Here is a 21,804-nt window from a genome sequence, read left to right as displayed (position 1 = left end):
TTCCGTGTTGTTTCGAGTTATTTTCGCGGCATTCGTTGGTGACGTGACAGACCATTAAGCTTAATTAATTCAGTCTGACCAGTCCAAGCAAGAAAAGTAAGAAAAGTAAGGGAGTTTAGACCGCTCTCTTAATTCGTTCATCATGTGACAGTCCATGTAAATTAACCAATGATTCCAGTGTGCACAGGAAATTCTTGTCATGAAGCATAGCGGTAAAATAATAAACATTTTGAATAACATACAAATTTATGGAGAGGTACCTTCATTTGAAGTCTTTACATGCTGGGACAACGCCAAAGAATTGCAAGATCCACCAGAATTGCATGTTAGTGTAAAGGGAGGACATGCTTGTATTTTGAAAATTGCCCCAATGGCAGAGGAGGATGAAGTGGTTGTTGAGCGCCAAACTGAACGTGATGACGAGAGCACAATGGCGACTACACGTGAGAGGCCAATTAAAAGGAATAAAAAGTACAGTTCAGATACAGATGGTAAGTGTTTATAAGTTTCAGAAAAAATTTGTTGTAATAATGATAATGGGTGACTAATATTAAGTGTTATGTTAACAGTTCAGTAAAACAGAAAATTCTGTCTTCGTCTGCACATCATCGTGCTATTCCAAAACTGTATTTTACCTTTTGAAATTTCAAAACTGAAATTTAATCAAAATGTTCACGTTGTTCAATGTTCAAGTTAGTTGAAGCCATTGTTATATTTGGGAAAATACCAAGTGTTGACTTGTGAGGTATTTTAGTAAAAATGTAGCTTATAAATTATATTGTTAGTTAAGAACTTTTAACCACGGTAACCAGATCATGTGTGGGAAAACAATTTCTTATGTTTTCCTTTCATACTTTTTCTTTATATCAAACTGCATTAATTGTGTGCAACTCTTACTAAACTGCGTTAACTTTTGATGCTATGCTTATGAGAAGACAAAAATGTATTTCTATGCAAGTGAAACTAATTAGTAAAATGTGTGTGTGTTAAGTGCAAACTCTCTGAATTCATATCCGTTCTGAGAGACATCTGTTTGCAGGCCTGAAGGAGGGAGGAAACAACAGTAACTATTTGAAGGTTGCATTCTGAACTTTCTGTCACCCTAAGAGAAGATAGGGTGGGGCTGTATTTGCTGTATTTTGTTTTCTGTGCAGAATCCACATAAGGAGAGGTTGGTGAAAACAGGCCCTGATTGGAGGAGAAAGCTGAAAGATGTCTAAAGGAGGGGCCTGCAGAATCAAGAATATAAATGCATGTTGTAGCTTTGTGAGACATTCTGGACTGCCCAGGTGTCAGATTTGATATTGGCTGTTCCAGAATCCTGAGCTCAGCACTCTTTGATTTTACTATTAAATTGGCTTTAAACTTTGACGCGGACTCGAACTGTTTTATTTAAAGGGCGAATAAATGAGCTGGGGGGGAGTGGGTATTTATACAATACCGGCAACTTTCAACATGTCAAGGTGTGAATTTGAGTACCGGATCAGACTAATTCCTAAAATAAATCATGCTGTTTACATTTATTTACAGTATATCAACTTATTTATCACCCAACATTATAAGCATAACTGCTTTTCTTTTAGAAAGCCCTTGAATGTGCCAAACTGGATGCAAAGATTTTCAGTTTATAAAAAGTTCTTTGCAATCTTGTGGCTTCAAGAAGTTAATTATCAGTGATCTGAATAATTAATGAAATGTTAATTTTCATTAACCTTTTAACTAGTTAAGTGATTATTTGTGTCCTTCTTGCAAGCTTACTTCATATATGAAGTTATGTTGAATGATGTTAAAAGATGTTTATGTCAAATTAAAATTGTTGTAAACTGTATACAAATACAACATTCTGTGTGATAAGCTTTTCATATTAAACACATTAGAATGTGGACTCACCTTCCTTTTTCTTGACATTTACAGTCCCTGTGTCTGCTGTTCAAGAAAATGCAGGATCAGGTATGCACAGTTCAAAGCAAGTGTGCAAGCAAAATAGGCTACACTGATCAATGCACATCTTTTGTCAGGGCTTGCAAAATTTCTAAGTCTTGGTAGCCCTTCGGGCAGGTAGTCTTTTCAGATTTTGGTAACCTGAAAATTTATATAACTAGCCCAAATAAAAAAGGTCCACTTTTTTTTTTAAATATAGAAAATCAGATAGGATATAAACAAATATCAAGGAAGTAATATTATTTTACTATTTAGTGTATCTGCAGAGTTTTTAAATATCAATTTAATGCAATTTATGACCCTTTTTAAGAGCTGCACAAGTAAAATGAACAGTATGTGTGGGGTTGAACAATGTACGGTAGAATTTAAGCCTTAAATTACATGATTTATAATTCAGGTTCACACAAAAACAAAATATCTTACACAATGGCTTTTCAGCCTTTATACCATTAAAAGGGATAAATCAAGTATATAATTTATTTTATTTATTTAAAACATAAATATTACTGTCTTAATTGTTTAGATTTTTAGAAGGCACATTAACTTATTTCACATTTACAACTCTATGTGTTTACTGCATAAAAACATAGGACGATAATTGCAAAAATTTGACCATGAACAGCTAAAAAATGTATTGGAAATATAAATTAATTCTCTGTCACGAGGTGGTGCTTTATGCTGCCTTCATGTGATATGGGAAAGATGATGCTTTCCAGTTGTGAAGTGGAAATTACCAGTGTGTCGTGTGCAGGTGCTTTTGTTGTCGTAGTGAAGAGAAACATGGCGGACTCGGGAATTTGTCCTCACATGCTACTTTGGTAAAACAGACCAAATAAAATAACATGAGAAAATTGCCTCCTTCAGAATACTGTACCGCACAGCACCCTACTGGAGGCGAGCCACGATAAGCTAGCATCTTCTCTTAACGGTATTTTTAAAGACAACACTACGTTTAAATAGTGACGTTATTAAAATCCTTTATGCCCCAGCATTATGGGGGCTACAAACTTCCCAACTAAACAGCAGAGAAATTTTAACATCATGCAATACTTATCATTCAGTATAGTTTCGTTGCTGTCCGCCATGTTGAAAGGTCAAAGTTTATCCCATCTCGGCAGCTCGGGTGTCATAAAAATTTTTGAGCTTTCCAGTGGAAATTACAACGTGAGTGGGTGTTCATGTGCAATTTCGATGTCAAATTTTGTCAAATTTTTCAAGGCAGCATAAGTAGCACTGAAATATTAGGGTTTCCCTAGTAACGGCTGTATACAAAACCACGTTAATGCTGTTTAATCAGACATTAAATGAAAATGGCAAGGACGCGTTTCTGAGGACAGTCTTTTCCCTGCAGATACATTCATATAAAGACATCTGTGCCGCATTTTGACTTTGAAACGTGCAGTGCGGATATTTATTCAGCGACATCATTGCCTTTTGAAGTTTTATCCAGCCCTATCGTGATTCTCGTCTTTCCATCCCCAACTGTAAGACCTCTTAAAATTATAATTAAGTCTTTTCTTATACTACTTAACATATTTAAACATATTTCTATGGTCTTAAATTTGATACAACTAAATTGAGGAGTTTTAAAGGACCTGCAGGAGCCCCCTACTTTATTTAGTCTGAACACATTTTGGTAGGCCGACTAGAAAACACAATAGCCCCGGGACATCGGGCTAGCGATTTTGCGAGCCCTGTATGTTTTAAAATGTATAGAACCTGTGACGCGCCGAGTCAGGGTTAAGGGATAGCTCGCCTGTGCCAGAGCCATATAGAAAGAGAGTTGCGACACGCTTTGATCTCGCCGCCGCGCGGTCACGTGGTTCGTGGAGCGGCCAATAGTTCCAAACAACTCCGCGCTGTCAATGTGTTTGAATGGGTTTAAGTAGGATAGACAACAGTTTTACTATATTTGCAGCAATTTCGTGTAATTATTAACACCTAATGTGCATTGATTGTGTATTGATAACTTCTCTAAATATGCTTTACAATCGCATTTTATTCTGGGGAGTGATAAAGAGACATAATTAATATGTTCTCATACTTTTTGGCAGTCAAATGTGACTTAAATACCTTAAGTGTAACTTTTATTCAATTAAATAATTGCAATATATATAGTTCAGTTCTATTTAGTTAATATTTTGAGGAGTTTTTTTGTACTAAATAATACAGTATGTGCAATAATGATTCTGACCATTTAAAAGATAACATTTAGTAATATAGTATTTATATTATAGTTAGTGTGATATTTAAGGTAATATACCAGCCTGGTCTCACTCACAAAACGTACATATTTAGATGTAAATTAAAACGCTCCAATGCGTATATATCTTTACGTATTTGCAGTGACTTTTACGTATTATCTGGACGTAATTTCAGGTTCGATACATATCTAAATATACGTAAAAACAAGCTAAAATACGTACAGATACAACGTGTTTTGACCAGTTATCCAGTAACAAGAAATTTTCTTATGACGCAGCTTTTTATTGCATATCTGCGTAATTTATGTTTAATACTTTGTTTGCAATGAAGTGTTATGAAATATGAACTTTAACGTTGTTATTCCGTAGTTTTGATTTAAAATAAATAATAATCTGGAGAAGTCAGAAAAGAGCGCGTTCCCAACCGGATTCATTTCAGAGTTGCAACATATTCAGAATTGCTGTTGTGCTGACGTCTCGTGTTTCAAGGTAAGGAATCTATTTACATTTGTTTATTTATAATTGTGGTGTTTTTCGACATATTAAGTAGTTAGTTGTTGGTTTTTGTTAAATAACCGCATATTTTCTGCTGGTAATCGAAAAAGTGCTTCGACTGAAATGATGCTAGGTTTTAGCAATGAGTAGTCATTAATTATTAGTGGTTATCAGTTGAATAATTATTAATTTTTTTTGTTCACTTATTCTGTTTATATGTTCCCAGATCACACTTTATGGCACCATGGCGCACAGCAACAAAGAATTAAATGAGTTTCTCAGAAAGGGGCGCGATGTTGCTGCATCCCTCGGAAAGGTTTACGACTGCACTAAAATGGATGCTGTCGTGAAGAAATGCCACACTGACCCTGCAAACATGGGCCTGGGTCAAAGTGTCAAGCAGGGGCAAATAGTTATACAAAATCTAGAAAATGAAAGTCCTAGAAATGATCTGGATCGTATTATTAAGCAATGCATAGAGGTCTTTGGACGGACAAACCAGAATGGCCCAGAGGTAAGTCTTTTTTGTACATCCAAAATTCAAGACAGGGTTGCCAACACTCATTCAGGGAGGGCCAGTGTCCTGCAGAGTTTAGCTTTAACTTGCCCGAACACACATAAATGGAAGTTTCTAGTAATGTTATGCCTAGGAAGAGCTTGATTAGCTGGTTCAGAGTTGTTTAATTGGGGTTGGAGCTAAACTCTGCAGGACACCTCTACTGCACGCATTATGATTGGCCAAGATGGCGCCGCGGATGGCAGCCTCTGTGCTTAGCTCTCCAGTTGTTTTAGTGTTTTTGTTCGTTTTTCCTGTTTTTTGTTTTGCAAACACGATCAGTTTTACAAGGGATGAACTGCTAAACATTAGGCAGAACATACCACAAAATCTCCTACCGGTTTTTGATTATTCGGACGTTTTGCTCAACATCATAGTTGGCGGAGCGGCGGCGCTTACCAAAGGCTTCAGGACGCGCAGGACGCGCAAGCGGGGGAAGCGCGCCGGCGCGCTTGTGAAGCTTCGTCAGCGTGGATTCAGGATGTCACTGCCAGGCATACATTTGGCGAATCTCCGGTCTCTACCAAACAAAACGGACGAACTCCTTCTGCTCTCCCGGACAAATAAGGACTTCTCACACTCTGCTGCTCTGTGTTTCACGGAAACCTGGCTGAACGCGGATTTACCGGACAGCGCGATTCATCTACCGGGATATCAGCTGTTCAGAGGAGACCGCACTTCATCAGTGTGGAAAGGTCTAAAACACATCACCAATTACAAGACATCATCCCCTAGCACTCTGCAGAATCAACAACTGGCAGACGACCTGAACGAGTTCTATTTTAGGTTTGAAGAAACACCATTCACACCTCCAACATCACCCCTCTCCCCCACTCCTGCAACTCCCATTCAAATCAGTGAAGATGAGGTGCGCAAGGTTTTCAAAAAGAACAAAAGAAGAAAGGCACCAGGCCCTGACGGTGTGACACCAGCCTGTCTGAAAACCTGTGCTGACCAGCTGGCCCCCATTTTCTCACAGATCTTCAATAGGTCTTTGGAGTTGTGTGAAGTCCCCGCCTCTCTGAAACGCTCGGAAATCATCCCCATTCCAAAGAAACCCAAAATAACAGGACTTAACGACTACAGACCTGTGGCGCTAACATCTGTCGTCATGAAGTCGTTTGAAAAACTGGTTCTGGCTTATCTGAAGAACATCACCGGACCCTTACTGGACCCCCTGCAGTTTGCTTATCGAGCAAACAGGTCTGTAGATGATGCAGTGAACATGAGTCTACATTTCATACTGCAGCATCTGGACAAATCAGGGACTTACGCAAGGATCCTGTTTGTGGACTTCAGTTCAGCCTTCAACACTATCATCCCAAACCTCCTCCTGCCCAAACTAACTCAGCTCTCTGTGCCCACCGCTCTCTGTCAGTGGATCAACAGCTTCCTGACAGACAGGCAGCAGCTAGTGAGGCTTGGAAAATTCTCATCCAGCACACGTACTATCAGCACTGGCGCCCCTCAGGGTTGTGTCCTCTCCCCACTGCTCTTCTCCCTGTATACTAATGACTGTACCTCCAAAGACTCTGTCAAGCTCCTGAAGTTTGCAGACGACACCACACTTATCGGCCTCATTCAGGACGGTGACGAGTCTGCTTACAGACAGGCGGTAAAAGAGCTGGCTGTCTGGTGCAGTCATAACAACCTGGAGCTCAACACGCTCAAAACTGTGGAGATGATCATAGACTTCAGGAAAAAAAAACCCCGCTCTTCCCCCACTCACCATCATGAACAGCACTGTAAACACAGCGGAGTCATTCAGGTTCCTTGGAAATACCATCTCTCAGGACCTGAAGTGGGACATTCACATAGACTCCATTGTGAAAAAGGCCCAGCAGAGACTGTACTTCCTCCGCCAGCTGAGGAAGCTCAACCTGCCACAGGAACTGCTGAAACAGTTTTACTCTGCCATCATTGAATCCGTCCTCTGCACTTCAATTACCATCTGGTTCAGCTCAGCTACCAATTCTGATCTCAGAAGACTACGTCGGATAGTCCGGACTGCTGAACGAATCATTGGTACAACCCTCCCTACCCTTCAAGATCTGTACTTATCCAGAGTACAAAAAAGGGCTGCCAAAATTACTCTGGACCCCTCACATCCAGCACACTCACTTTTTGAACTGTTACCATCCGGTCGGCGCTACAGAGCACTGAGCACTAGAACGACCAGACACCGAAACAGTTTCTTTCCTCAGGCAATCCATCTCATGAACACTTGATCGTGGAACATACAACACTATACACTCTTTATTCATCTTTCCGTTATTTATTTAAAGCACATACTTACTTCTATTCAAATGTCTTTGCTATTTTTGCACATTGTCTGTCTTGTATACTTGTATATTGTTCTTTTTATAATATGTATCGTCTTGTCACTGTCATTCTGTAGCACTGTGGAGCTCTGTCACAAAAACAAATTCCTAGTATGTGCAAACATACCTGGCAATAAAGCTCATTCTGATTCTGATTCTGATGATAGACCTATAAAAAAACATATTTGACTGTTTTTCTTTTCTTAGAATGGCTTAACTTGAAGTGCTGTAAAAAAAAAAATGGGGAATTTTTTTTTTTTAGGTACTTTATGATATGTTGCCATATGGCAACAACATCCAATAGTGGATCTAACTTAGAAATTTCTAACTTAGAAGTTTCCTTATAATTAATAATTTTATTGTTTGAAATGTTGTTTTTGTTGATTTAATTGGTGTTGCAATATTATAAGCTTTAACACAGAACTTAAAAATGACACCTTATATATACTTTTTAACAACTTTTATTCCAATGGCTTTTATTTATTGCATTATTTTTTGCTAAATATTATTGAAAACAAATAATAATATTTTATTATCATGTATCATAAACATTGGTATAAAAACCAAAAGCATTGCTGTTCATGAAAATTAATTTTCTTCTTTCCCTTTCCATAGAACATGGTGGTGCTCACTGATATACTGTTCCCCTATTCATATCTAATCATAAGTAGCATTGCCATTAAAATGCGATTTTATCCAAAATACAAATACTGTCACAGTTCTGTCAGTTCATGTCTTTGGTTTATCCCATTTGTTTTCCCCCCGTTGATCTGTATCATTTGGTTTAGCCCTTCGTCTGTGTGATTCCCTGCACCTGTCCTTGTACAATTAGTCACCTGTGTTTAATGATTAGTCACCCTTTATAAGTTTGTCTTTCAGTTCAGTTGATGTCGGTCTTTATTTGATGTTACTGTTACATGTGTGTGGATTATCCTGCCTGTTCCTGTCTGTTCCTTGAAGAAGATATTAAAATAGTGTTAATTGTTGATTCTCGACTTCGTCTCGTTCATCCAGCACGTCTGTCACGTAACAGAAAGACCGACCGAAACAGTTTTTTCCGGCACCTTCCCCTACGTTTATTTTTTCGTTTTGTTAGCCTCAGTGTTTTGTTTTTTGGTTTTGATTTTTCTTCATGGACCCCACCGTTCTCCTGATCCTCCTGAGGCAGGGGGAACGCTCTCTTGAGGACCACACACGTGAGTTTCTCTTCCTGGCAAACCAGTCACACTTCCCGGATAGCAGCCTATGCGTCCACTACAAGTTAGGACTGAATTCCACCACCAAGGCGCTGCTATCCGGGGAGGGTCCTCAAGAGAGCCTGCCGGATTTCATCGAGTGGGTGCTGGCGTCCTGCCGATCATCCTGGACTGTCGACATCGTCAAGGAGGACGTCAGCCCCACTCCAGACCCAGAACCCAGCCAAACATCACCCCGACATGCGGAGTTGCAGCCCGAACCCACCGCAGATGGAGAGCCAGAGCCGAGAGCGACAGAGCCAAAGCCTGACCCATCTGACCAGGTGCGAGAGCCGACTGCAACATCGGCGACGGTGGATTGCCACGTGGAGCGAGAGAGGGCGATAGAGAGCCCTGCCCACTGCACCACCACTGAGGGTGAGCTTGGACCTAATTCTGGGGACTTAATAGACTTTTTCTCGGATCTCATCGAAGATAACTCTGGTAACTTAATTGACTTTGATATGGAAATATCCGTCTGTCCTGTCTGCCCGGAATTCCCACCCACCCACCCTCTGTCATCTGATGCCATGTTCGTCTGGCCGCCGCTGTCCCCTGACAGCCCCTCAGCTCACCCTCAGCCCACCACCTGTGCAGTGGGCTCGCCGCGGGGCTGCCAGCTTCCATCGGCGTCTCGGCTGGAGGATCCCTCAGCTCCGCCTCCAGCCTCCGAGTCCAGGACTCCGCCTCGGCCCTTCGACCCCGCGGTTCCACCTCGGCTCTCGACGCCCTCCTCTACACCGTCGCCCGTCGATCCACCAGCTCCACCGGGCTCCATTGTCTTTTCGGCTCCGCCCTGGTCAGTCGTCACCCCATCGTCACCTCAGGACTCTGCTCCTCCGGCTGTGCCTCGTCGCGCCGTCCCACCGGCTCCTTGGGACTCCTCCTTCCTGCGGGCACAGCCTCCATCCTCTGTCGCTCCGGCTCCGCCGCGGATCTCCGGGACTCCGCCTCCGCCTCGGACGCCAGAGCCTGTTCCACCTTGGCCCTCCGGATCCTCGGCGTCACCCCGGATCATCGGCTCTCCGTCTTCGCCTCGGGCTCCTTCTCCATCTGCTCCGCCTCTGTCGGTCGGCCCAATGGAGTCGGCACGCCTTCATCCACCATGGTTCCTCCCTCCGTCGGCTCCACAGTGGGCCGTCATCATGGCTGCGGTCTGGGTCAGTTCCTCCTGCCTTACGCCCCACCCATGTCCTCCCTGGCTCCTCCCTCCGTCGTCGCCCCTCTGGACTATACTGTCTTTCACCTGGACTTTTGTTTTGGTCCCCCTCCTGGGGTGGCGTCCTCCGCCGAAGCCACCATGGACATTTTCCTTTTTTTTCGCCCCTCTTTTCTGTTTTGTTTTTCTTTTTCTACGGCGCGAGGACGCGCCTATTCGGAGGGGGGCGTAATGTCACAGTTCTGTCAGTTCATGTCTTTGGTTTATCCCATTTGTTTTCCCCCCGTTGATCTGTATCATTTGGTTTAGCCCTTCGTCTGTGTGATTCCCTGCACCTGTCCTTGTACAATTAGTCACCTGTGTTTAATGATTAGTCACCCTTTATAAGTTTGTCTTTCAGTTCAGTTGATGTCGGTCTTTATTTGATGTTACTGTTACATGTGTGTGGATTATCCTGCCTGTTCCTGTCTGTTCCTTGAAGAAGATATTAAAATAGTGTTAATTGTTGATTCTCGACTTCGTCTCGTTCATCCAGCACGTCTGTCACGTAACAAATACCATTCATATATGACTAATCAACATTATATTACTAGTATTACTGTAGTTATTGTTAAAAATTAAAAGATCACAGCTAGCCTTGCTAGCTAGCTAGCCTATTGCAATATTGCACATTCCACTGTTGCGCAGTGTTGCCATTTGGCAACACATACATTTGATCGATTTACAAAAAACTTTTTTGAGTGGTGAATATGTCATCATAACTTCCTGGAGGTGATGTCTCTGATTTTTTTGTGGATCTGACACGAGTTGGTCCTTTGTTTTTTCATGTGCCTGTAAAGGCTTCCTTTTTGACTGAAACAGTTTCCACACTGTTTGCATGTGTGAGGCCTCTCTCCAGTGTGAACTCTCATGTGCCTGTTAAGGGCTCCTTTTTCATTGAAACTCTTTCCACACTGTTTGCATGAGTAAGGCTTCTCTCCAGTGTGGACTCTCATATGAATGTTAAGGGCTCCTTTTTGATTAAAACTCTTTCCACACCATTGGCAGGTGAAAGGGCTCTCCATTGTGTGAATTTTCTGGTGGACTTCAAGGTATCCACTTTGATTGAAACTCTTTCCTCACTGTTGGCATGTGTGAGGCTTCTTTCCAGTGTGAATTCTCATGTGTGTGTTAAGGTGTCCTTTTTGAATGAAACTCTTTCCACATTGTTGGCAGGTAAAAGGGTTCTCCGTATTGTGAATTTTCTGGTGGACTTTAAGGTTTCCACTTCGAGCAAAACTCTTTCCACACTGTTGGCAGGTGTAAGGCTTCTCTCCTGTGTGAAGTCTTATGTGTCTGTTAAGGCTTCCTTTTAGAGTGAAACTCTTTCCACACTGTTTGCAGGTGTAAGGCTTCTCTCTAGTGTGAATTATCCTGTGTCTGTTAAGGCTTCTTTTTAGAGTGAAACTCTTTCCACACTGTTGGCAGGTAAAAGGGTTCTCTGTAGTGTGAATTTTCTGGTGGACTTCAAGGTTTGTAGTTTGAGCTCTTTTTTGTTTAGAAGTCTTTTCAGACTGTAAGGAACAAAAAGATTTTTCTCCAGATACGAAATCATGAAGATTTTTAAACTGATCTTTCTCTTCAGTTTCATTCAGTACTTCTCTCTCCTCTTTTAGCTCTGTTAGGTCTAAGGTGGAAAAAAAGGAATAAAAGTTAACCCCAGTCTAATGGCACAAAACAATTAACATCAAAACATGTAGATATGTAATGCATGTATGCTAGATCCTATACCATGGTGTCCAAACCTGATCCTGGTCAGCCGGTACTAGGGATGCACCCAAATGAAAATTCTTGACCGAAACCGAAAACCGAAAAAGAGGAAACCAAGGCCGAAACACCTTATGCAATTGCATAAATTAATATTAAAGTTTCAAAAAATAAATCAGTTATATTAATTTAAACAATTATTATCAATAAAGTATAATATAATAATAACATATACAAATATTTTACCGCCTTTGTTAAAATTTACATTTACATTTACATATCTTTAAAATGATGTGACGTAATACCAACGTAAAGCCATTGTTTTTCACTCACTGAAAGCCACATCATGAAAGCAATGCGCCGATCTCTGCTCTCATCACTGGCTGCACACACGACTGCAGACACAACCCCTCTTGAAATTTCGGCATTACAAGTTTTGCAAATTGCTATCCATTGGTCTTTCTCAGATATAGGGCCTACTGAAATATGGCCAAACTGCAGAAGTGTTGCTTCAGACAAGCACGTGCAGGCTGCAGTTTCTGTTTGCGTCAACATGCTGTTTGTTAAACAAATTCTGAAAAGTATCTGGAAGATCTTGTTTCCTATATATAAACTTATGCATGAATAAACAATGTTTGATAAATATTTACCTTGTCAATAGGGAGAACTTTGAATTTATTATAAAGGGGTACAGAGGGTGCATATCTATTTGAATGAGAAATAAATTTTAGATATTTCTTCTGTAAATTTCTGTTAATTTCTTCAGGTGAGTAGTATAGGTAGCTGCCCAGACAATGTTGCAATAATTAATAAATGGGAACAAAAAACTATAATATAAGGTTAAATAAGCTGAGGAGTGAATTAAAGGACAAACCTTCCTCAATATACCCAGCATTTTAGCAGACCTCTTAGATACAAAATTTGATATGGTCAGACCATTTAAGACCACTATCAATAATGACTCCTAAAAATTTAGTGTGCTGAACCAATTCAATTTGAATGTTATTAATAAATATTTTAGATAATTCTATTGGGTAATGTTTGTTAGTATTACAAAAAATCATAAAGTTACATTTTTTTTATATTGAGGGTAAGTTTGTTGCATTGAAACCATTCTACAATGTAAGATAGTTCTTCATTGACAGTTTTAATTAAAATGTTAAAGTCTTGATGAGAAGCTACAAGATTTGTATCATCTGCAAATAGTACAGGGAGGAGTTTGGTACATATCGTGGCCATGTCATTAATATAAATTAAAAATAGAAGAGGTCCCAATATTGATCCTTGAGGAACACCAATCATAATTTGTGACTTCATGGAGGTATAGCCTTCCAGGTATACATATTGCTCTCTGTTAGCTAAGTAGCTTCTAAACCATCTCAGGGCAGCATCCTGCACTCCATATCTGCCGAGTTTGGCAATCAAAATATTGTGACTAACTGTATCGAATGCCTTACTCAGGTCCAGAAAGACTCCAAGAGCAATTTTTTTATTGTCAAGAACTGAAGAAATGTAGTTCACAAGTTGAATGAGAGCATGCTCAGTAGAGTGTCGCTTCCGAAAACCATATTGATGTTTGTATAAAATATCATTGGCATCCAAATGATTAAGTAATCTAGAAAAGACAAGTTTTTCCAAGATTTTCGATATACACGGGAGAATTGATATTGGCCTATAATTGCTAAATTCCTTGGAGTCACCGGTCTTGAAAATTGGTATAGCTTTCGCAATTTTCAAATCCCGAGGGACAATTCCAGTTTTAAGAGACAATGAGAGAATAAGAGTAAGAGGTTTAATGATATAGTCAATTGTCTCTTAATATTAAAATAATATTACGAACCTCTTGTACAGTTGGTGGGTCAAAATTTTGTAGTGAAGGATACTGACCTTTGATTAAAGAACTGGGGTCTATATCAGAGCCATTAATGCTAGATGCTAGTTCAGGACCAACCGATATAAAAAAATCATTAAAGCCATTAGCAATATCAACAGGGTTGGAGAGAACCCCCTTCTTACTGTTCATTACTACAGGGGCGGCAAATGGGGATTTGGTACGATTCAGTAAGTGATTAATCAGGTGCCATGTTGTCTTAATGTTATTAGAAGCTTGTGCAAATTTATTTGAATAATATGCTTTCTTTGCTTTTCTTACTAAAGATGTGAAGTGGTTTTTACATTTCTTATAAGTTTCAGTATTAACTGGGGAAGGGTTAAAAATAGACCTCTTATAAAGTTTATTTTTTTTTCGTGAAAGCTTTTTTAGTTCATCAGTTATCCACGGCTTCCCCTTAGAGTATTTATTTCTAGATTTTGTACACATCAACGGAAAGGATACATCTAAGGCCTTATTAAAGGACTTTAAGAATAAACTGTATGCACTGTTAACGTCTTGTGACACAAGTACCTCATCCCATATAATATTGCCAACGGCAGACTTAAAATGATCAATGCTGTTTCTAGAGAATTTACGATATTTATTTGGCCCATCCTTAGGATAGCTAGACATAGGATGGCAGGAGTGGATAAACCGGAAGACAGGAAAATGGTCAGAGACGTCAGGAGGCCTGAAGTGACCTCAAAATTATAAGAGTTAATCATAATATTATCAATGAGAGTAGCAGATGAGGAGGTGATTCTGGAAGGTTTAGTAATAAGAGGGAAAAAATTAAAAGAATAGAGTGCATTTAAAAAAATCAACTGTTTGTGTTAGATCACATTTGAGTAAATTAATATTGAAATCACAGAGTAAAAAACATAGTTTACTTTCTTTGGTTATTAACTCAAGTGTGGATTGGAGTGCATCAATAAATGTGTTGTAGTCTGAATCTGGTGGTCTATAGATGCATCCGATCAGAATGCTCTTTCCATTAAATTGCTGATAAGATGGAATTTCAATAAATATAGACTCTGTGTTAGTGGTGTCAAATTCGGCACTAAGTTCATCTCTAGCAACAGCAGTAAAGGAATTCAAAACATATAGAGAAACAACCTTTCCTCTTTTGTTTTTTCTACAAGAACGAAATGATATATAATTAGGTAAGGGAAATAAATTAACTACATCATCAGTCTGCCAAGTCTCAGAAAATGCCAAGACTGAAAAGGAAAAACTTAAGGTAGACAGGAAAATTTTCAATTCGTCATAATTTTTAGGCATACTACGAATATTCAAGTGAAAAGTAGAGAAAAGATTTTTAAAAAGGTTTATAGTTTGATGCAGTGAGTTAACTTGCCCTTCAGAGTAATAGTTACAAGAGAGTTTTGATGAGTTTAAATTAGATTGATTTACATCAGGATTAAAGAAACTTTCATAGATGCCACAACTGTCCAAATTCTGCTCAAACGGGTTGAAAATGAAAGAGTTAACGTCAGAAATGGGTAAATCAATAGAAGCCATAAAAATTAAGCTGGCAGGAAAATCGACACAGACTCACATGATAGAAACTGATAGTCCCCTGATTGTGAAGGCCTCCTACTTCTAATAGGCCACAAAACCGAAGTTAACTGAATATTCCGTCTGTCCCAGAGAATTGCGTAATCATCGTCCATAATCAGCGACATTAATAAGCAAATAAATAATGTAGTAGGTTCGCACATCTGCAGCTCGTATTGTAACTCAGCTCTAGTCATCATTTGTACAAGTTCAATTCGTCCATTTCTTTCACCATCAGTGTTTTTTCGTCTTCTGGTGTCGCTCCATTCGTTCAGATATATACTTTACAATTCCGAGTCCAGGTCGCTTTGATCTTTTTAGACTTGTTCAGTTGACGCGCTGCGTAGGCAATATTCCCGTTCTTCCTCGTTAGATGTTCATTCACAAACACTCCCGTGCCTTTTAACTTGAACCCCTGTTTCAACAAGCCGACCTTGTCCTTTCTGTTGACAAAGCGGATTATAATTGCCGGTACGGTAGGACTATTTTTGTTATTCCGAGGGATTGTATGACAGGCCGAGATCTGATTTCTGTGAATGGGAATATCCTTGCTATCGAAGAATTGGATAACCTGGGATTCCAGGGTCTCCGTCTCAGCAGTTGAATCATCAGCATTGTTTCCCGCAGCGACATTGGAGTAGGCACGGTGTCGTGTTTTCAATCCAGAGATAATCAGATCATCCAAACGGTAATATTGCTCTACAACATCCAGTCTCTTTTCCAATTCTTTAATCTGATCGTCTTTCTTCTTTAGTTTAACTTCATAGCCACTCACCTGCACTTGTAATAGATTCACCTGTTGCGTGAGCTGCAGGATCTCCATTTGTTGCGTTGCAATTTTGCCGACCTCTAGTTGGATTGAGGCCAGAGTTTTTTTAATATCTTCCATATTAACGATGATCGTAAGCTTTCTTGTTGTTGTAATGCCGAGCCGGCACTTCGATCACTTTTGCTTGGTTTCAAACAGGCGCTTTAATTGCTCTGTTTGCCTCAGCCATGCTGTGCCATGATGTGTCAGCCATCTTAAACCTGCCAATGGAATGGAATTACCAATGGAATTAACTTCGAGTTTTAAGGACTTTGTGGAAAGGGTGGAAAAAAACGGGACAAGCGGAAAAGGAGCAAAACAAAGAAACGAGCAGTGAAGAAGAAGAAAAAGTGGAGAAAATCAAAAAGGACAAAGCAGAGGGACGAACAAGAAGGCAAACAATAAAGGTAACACCCAATCTAGAGCTTGCAAGGAGAAAAGTTATGAGAAAAGGACGAGCAAAGTTTTTGAACCGATATGAGGTGTTGAGAGGTTTGGAGGAGGAGGACTGAAAGGATGGCTTTTAATTTGTTTCTATTCTTTTTAATGGTTTTAAGTTGTGTGACATTTAACGCAAGAGGACTGATTGACCTAAACAAATTTGGAAAAGTTAAAGAAGAGTGTAAAAGACAAGATATCATTGCATTACAGGAAACGAACTGGAAAGATGATACGATGAATGATTTTAAAAAGAAATGGGAAGGAAGTTTTTTGTATAATAATGGAGATGGAAGGTTGGGGAGAGGAGTTGCAATTTTAATCAAAGAAAACAGTGGGGCAAAGTGTAAAACTGTATATAAAGATAATGAAGGTAAATGTATGGCTGTAGAAATGGAGTATGAGGAAAAGAAAGTAATTATAGTTAATGTCCATGCACCAAATGAACAAAATGAAAAGAAAGATTTTTTTATGGTTTTAAGGCGGCTTGTGAAGAACTATAGGGAAATTATTATGATGGGTGATTTTAATACAGTTTTTAGTAAGCAGGATATGGCTGAAGGAATGGTTTATAAAACTGATATGGGGAGAAAAGAATTGAAAGCGTTAATGGAAGAAAATAATATAATAGATGTGTAGAGAGAAAGAAATGAAAAGATAAAAGAATTTTCAAGAAGACAAATAGTGGGGAGATTTGTATGCCAAACGAGAATTGACTTTGTTTTATGTACAAGAAATGTAGACAATTTTATAGAAAATATTAAGTATAAGGAGACAAGCTTTAGTGATCACAAGTTTTTAACTTTCAATTTGGATTGGAGTAACATGCAAAGAGGGACTGGAGTTTGGATTACAAATTTTAAAGAATGAAGACTATGTTTTTAAGGTTAAAGAAATGATAGAAAAAGAAAAGGAAAACAGAATGTATGAAGAGGATAAGAGAATATGGTGGAAGAATACAAAGTTTTTAATCAAAAAGTTTTCAATTAAATATTGTAAGTTAATACAGAAATGCAAAAGAAACAACAAAAGGGAAATGCAAGAAAGTTTAGAAATGGAATTGAACAAAGAAAATAATGACATACAAAAGATAAAGGAAATACAGGGAGAATTGAAAGTAATAGAAGAAAAAGAATATGAGGGGGCGAAATTAAGAAGCAAGGCAAAATATGTGGTGCAGGGAGAAAAATGTACATAGTTCTTTTTTGATCTTGAAAAAAGGAGAGGGAAAGCAGAAATGATAAAAGAAATAAGAGGGAAAAATGGGGAAATGGTCAAAGGGAATGAAAGGATTTTAGAAGAAATAAAAGATTTTTATGAGGATTTGTTTAGTGCAAGAGGTGTGGAAGAGCAGGAAAAAAAGAAACTGTTGAATAAAAAAAAAAGCAAAAGTAAGTGAGGAAGATAAAAAAGAGTGTGACCAAGAAATTAGAGAAGAAGAAATTGAAAGAGCAATAAGTCAACTGAATAAAAAGAAAAGTCCTGGAATAGATGGTTTGGGAACTGAATTTTATGCATGTTTTAAAGACGTTTTATTAGAGATTTTAAATGAGGTTTTTAAAGAAATTTTTGAAAAGGAAGAAATGAATGAAAGAACAAGAATGGGGTTAATGAAGCTTGTATACAAAAGAAAAGGAGAAAAGGCTGATTTAAGAAACTATAGGCCCATTACTATGTTGAATACAGATCTTAAAATTTTAGCAAAGGTTTTAGCAAATAGGTTAAAAGAAGTAATGCCAAGTATAATTAATACAAATCAAGCATATGGGGTTAAAGGCAGGGATATTGCGGATATTACAATGAGTATACGAGATAAAATATGGTATATGAAAGAAAAAAAAGAAGAAGGATATGTAATCAGTTTAGATTTTGAGAAAGCTTTTGATAGGGTCGAGCACAGGTATTTATTTGACATTTTAAAGACTTTTGGTTTTGGGGAGAATTTTTTTAAATGGATTGGAATTTTATATAAAGGTGCACTAACAAAAATAAAATGTAATGGTTTTTTAACAGAATGTTTTAAAATCACAAGATCAATTAGGCAGGGTTGTCCGCTTTCAGCGCTTTTATATTCCTTAGTATCTGAACCTTTAGGACTGGCTATAAAACAAAAAGGAATTGAAGGATTAGAAATTGAAGGAAGTAAGGCTGAGGGAAAAGTATTTCAGTATGCTGATGATACGACAATAATTGTAAAGGGAAAAGAGAGTGTTAAAGAAGTGATGAATGTGGTAAAAGAGTATTGTAATGGTTCGGGAAGCAAAGTAAATGAGGACAAAACTGTGTATATGAGATTTGGTAAAGCAACGGTTTTAACGGATTGATTTAATTTCAAAGAAGTTGAGGAAATGAGGATTTTAGGAATTTTAATGGGAAAGAATGAAAGGAAAGTAAGAGATGAAATGTGGGAGCAGCTTGTAACAGATATAGAGAGGAGGTAAAATTTTGGGAGATTGAGAACACTAAATTTGAAGGGGAAGGTTTTAATATTGAATGTTTTAATGGTTTCTAAACTTTGGTATGTTTTATATGTATCTGAAATACCTTTATGGACGGAACAGAGGTTGAAGAAATGTTTTCTTGACTTTTTATGGGAGGGAAAGCCAGCAAGAATTGCATATAATACAATATTAGGGATGGTAGAGAGGGGTGGCTAAGGACTGATGGATGTAGAACAAAGAAAAAATGCTTTAAGGGTGACAATAGTGAAAAAATACCTGCAAGAGGAGAACAAAAGTGAGTGGAAGAAAACAATGAAATACTTTTTAACCCTCAGGGGTCTGGGGGTGTTTTGGGGCCCTGAAGAAGTTTTGACATGCCTTGACATTTGTGCTTTTTTCAGTATGTTAAAAACATATTAATATCCTAAATCTAAATACATAGTAATTAGCACAAATTGGACTACAAAAATATGTAAGCAACATGAATGTACACTTTTAAGTTTTTGAGAAAACAACGTTTATGCGTGCATATTGAAAAACTAAATTTTTGAAGTCACTGAAATAAGGTCATCTAACACATACAGAATATTTGTTCTCGGGACTTTCGAGAATTGGATGTGGTAGGCTAGGCTTTTTCTACCAAATGATGTGAAAATCATCTAGTTCACTTGTTTTCACAAAACAGTATATAGATTTAAATTTTTGAAGACACTTTTTGTTTAGAATGGCTATATGCGAGGAGGCGTGAATCATCATGAATAATCCTGTGATTTACATCTGAGAAGACAAGGACCTGCATAATGAGCCGCATAATGAGCCATTCAGTCAGATGTTGACTGAGAGGAAACAACAGAAAGAATAAAGGAAAAATGAAAGGACAAAATAAATATATATTTAGTTTGAAGCGTATTTTGAATATATTTAACTATCACACAAAATAACTTGAGATTCACTTGTGAGTGCAGTTAAACTTTTTATTAGGAACAAAAGTAATAAACAACACAGAAGTCAAGATGTCGTGGGTGCACTATCCAAATCACTCGTAGGAAACTTGAACACAGGAAAACGGGGAACAGCAGAAACTGCAAAGAAAACAAGTAGATGTGAGCAACACAATGACCTGACAAAGACAGAGCTAACATGGAGAAAACACATACACTACCAGCCAAACTTTTTTATTATTAAAAGTTTTTTTTTTTTTTTTTAAGTGAGCAGTTTTTTTACATAGTAAACCTATTTCACAAAATTAGATAATTATTTTTCTTTAAAAAAGTACCTTTGACTGGTAGTGTATAGCATAGGCGTATAACAGTTAGGTGCAAATAAAAACAGTGCGAGATAAATACAGGTGTAAGGTTTGTAATGAAGTGATACAGGAGAAACCATACATCTTCCACCTTTCATACAGACCAGGTTGAGAGATATTTTATGAGTTCAAAGAGGGTTTTTTTACCAACACAATACATTGAGCAAAAGAAGAATATAGTAAAAAAGAAATTACAAACAATTATGAAACCATAAAAAATGCAATACCAAAAGAGTGGATTAAAAGGATTGAGAGTATGGAAGAAGTGCAAACAGAGAACATCTATGTGAAATTGGGGGAGAAAATGTTTGATTTTAAAGAATGTACTGTAAAAATGTATTATTGTGGTTTTAGGGATAGTGTTTTTAAAGAACCAATTGTAAATAAGTATTGGGTGCAAAAATTCAAAGATTTAAAAGAAGATTTTATATGGAGAAACATGAGTGGAAGATGTGTGGAGACAAAATTGGAATGAAGCGTTGATACATGGGGCCCCAGGTCTTTGCACACTTGAGGCACGGTTCAAAAACATAGAATGTTGTCAGGGTCTCCCATCCAACAGCGAGGCCAGAGACAGCCACCAGTGGAAAGGCACCGCTGGGATTCGAACCCAGGATCGCCTGTTTACAAGACAGGGGATTTGACCAGCTAAGCCACGGCACCTCCTTGGTGGGTAAAGTTAGCCTGAATGCTACTCTTCAAAAGCAGGTGAGAGGGTTATGTTGCAGGAGAATCCGCCCGCTGTCCTCAAGCTCCTCTGTGTCCCCTTTCGCCGTCCGTTTTTTGGTAAAGCACGAGCTCTGCTGTATTGTGGCGTGCAACAAAAGGCATCGCTGGGATTCAAACGCAGGATCTCCTGTTTACTAGACTAGCCTGGCCACACATTCGCCCGACTCAGACGATCCAGGCTCCCAGAGAAGAGGCAAGGGGTTGGCTGACCGGACGCTGGACAGCTTTAAGGCGTTTAACCACTCGCTGCCCTTGCTATCCCTGTTTGCAGGTCGCTTTTGGAAAAGCTTGCGCTTGCTGTACTGGAACGAAGCCCAAGGCACCGCTGGGATTTGAATCCAGGATCTCCTGTTTACGAGACAGGCGCTTTAACCAACTAAGCCACGGCGCCAAACCCCATGCAAGGCTGTCGGGAGGGTGACTCAAGAGTGTCAAAACATCCAGAGGCAGGCCAGGTGCTGGTACGCTTAAAATAGAATGTCCACAAATTTCTACTGCCTGAGGGCAACACTGCACAGTGTGAGAGTTACCAGAAAGCCAAAAGCCACAACTCTGGTGGGACTCAAACCCACAACCTTGAATGGCCTCATCTGGCAGTCTAGAAGTCCAATGGGGTATCCATTTTTTTTTTTTTTTTTTTTTTTTTTTAGAAATTTCAAACAGTAAAATACAATAAGATTAAAAGTTTTCCATTAAACAAAACATTTTCATATCACATTCTCTATATATACATTCAGAAATCTCTTTCAAATTCTGGCAGTTTCCACATCAAATCTTTTAAGACAGAACAAACGTGTGGAGTAAAAACATGATAAAAAGCATCTAAATTATTTTCACAATTAAAATGCACATACAGTCTTCCCATGTACATCCAACACAGTTTTTTCGTTTTTAGCCACAGTTCTTCTTTCCCATATTGCACTTTTCATCAACTTTACCCACAGATTTATAAACTTTTTGTTTTTACACTTCTTTTCCCACCCCAACATCACCAC

The 21,804-nt window shown here is 38.7% G+C and overlaps 2 non-coding genes across 2 annotated transcripts; both read right to left on the bottom strand.

The window, feature by feature from the left end:
• Positions 1-20,669: 20,669 nt before the first annotated feature.
• trnat-ugu (transfer RNA threonine (anticodon UGU)) lies at positions 20,670-20,743 on the bottom strand. Its single transcript has one exon. It is a non-coding gene; the product is annotated as a tRNA-Thr (tRNA).
• A 383-nt stretch (positions 20,744-21,126) lies between these two features.
• trnat-cgu (transfer RNA threonine (anticodon CGU)) lies at positions 21,127-21,200 on the bottom strand. The gene has a single exon. It is a non-coding gene; the product is annotated as a tRNA-Thr (tRNA).
• Between the last annotated feature and the right edge of the window lie 604 nt (positions 21,201-21,804).

The sequence above is a fragment of the Garra rufa genome, chromosome 2 (genome assembly GCF_049309525.1).
Source record: "Garra rufa chromosome 2, GarRuf1.0, whole genome shotgun sequence".
NCBI lineage: Eukaryota > Metazoa > Chordata > Actinopteri > Cypriniformes > Cyprinidae > Garra > Garra rufa.
The sequence above is the reverse complement of the archived record's forward strand: the minus strand, read 5'-3'. Positions and strand labels throughout refer to the sequence as shown.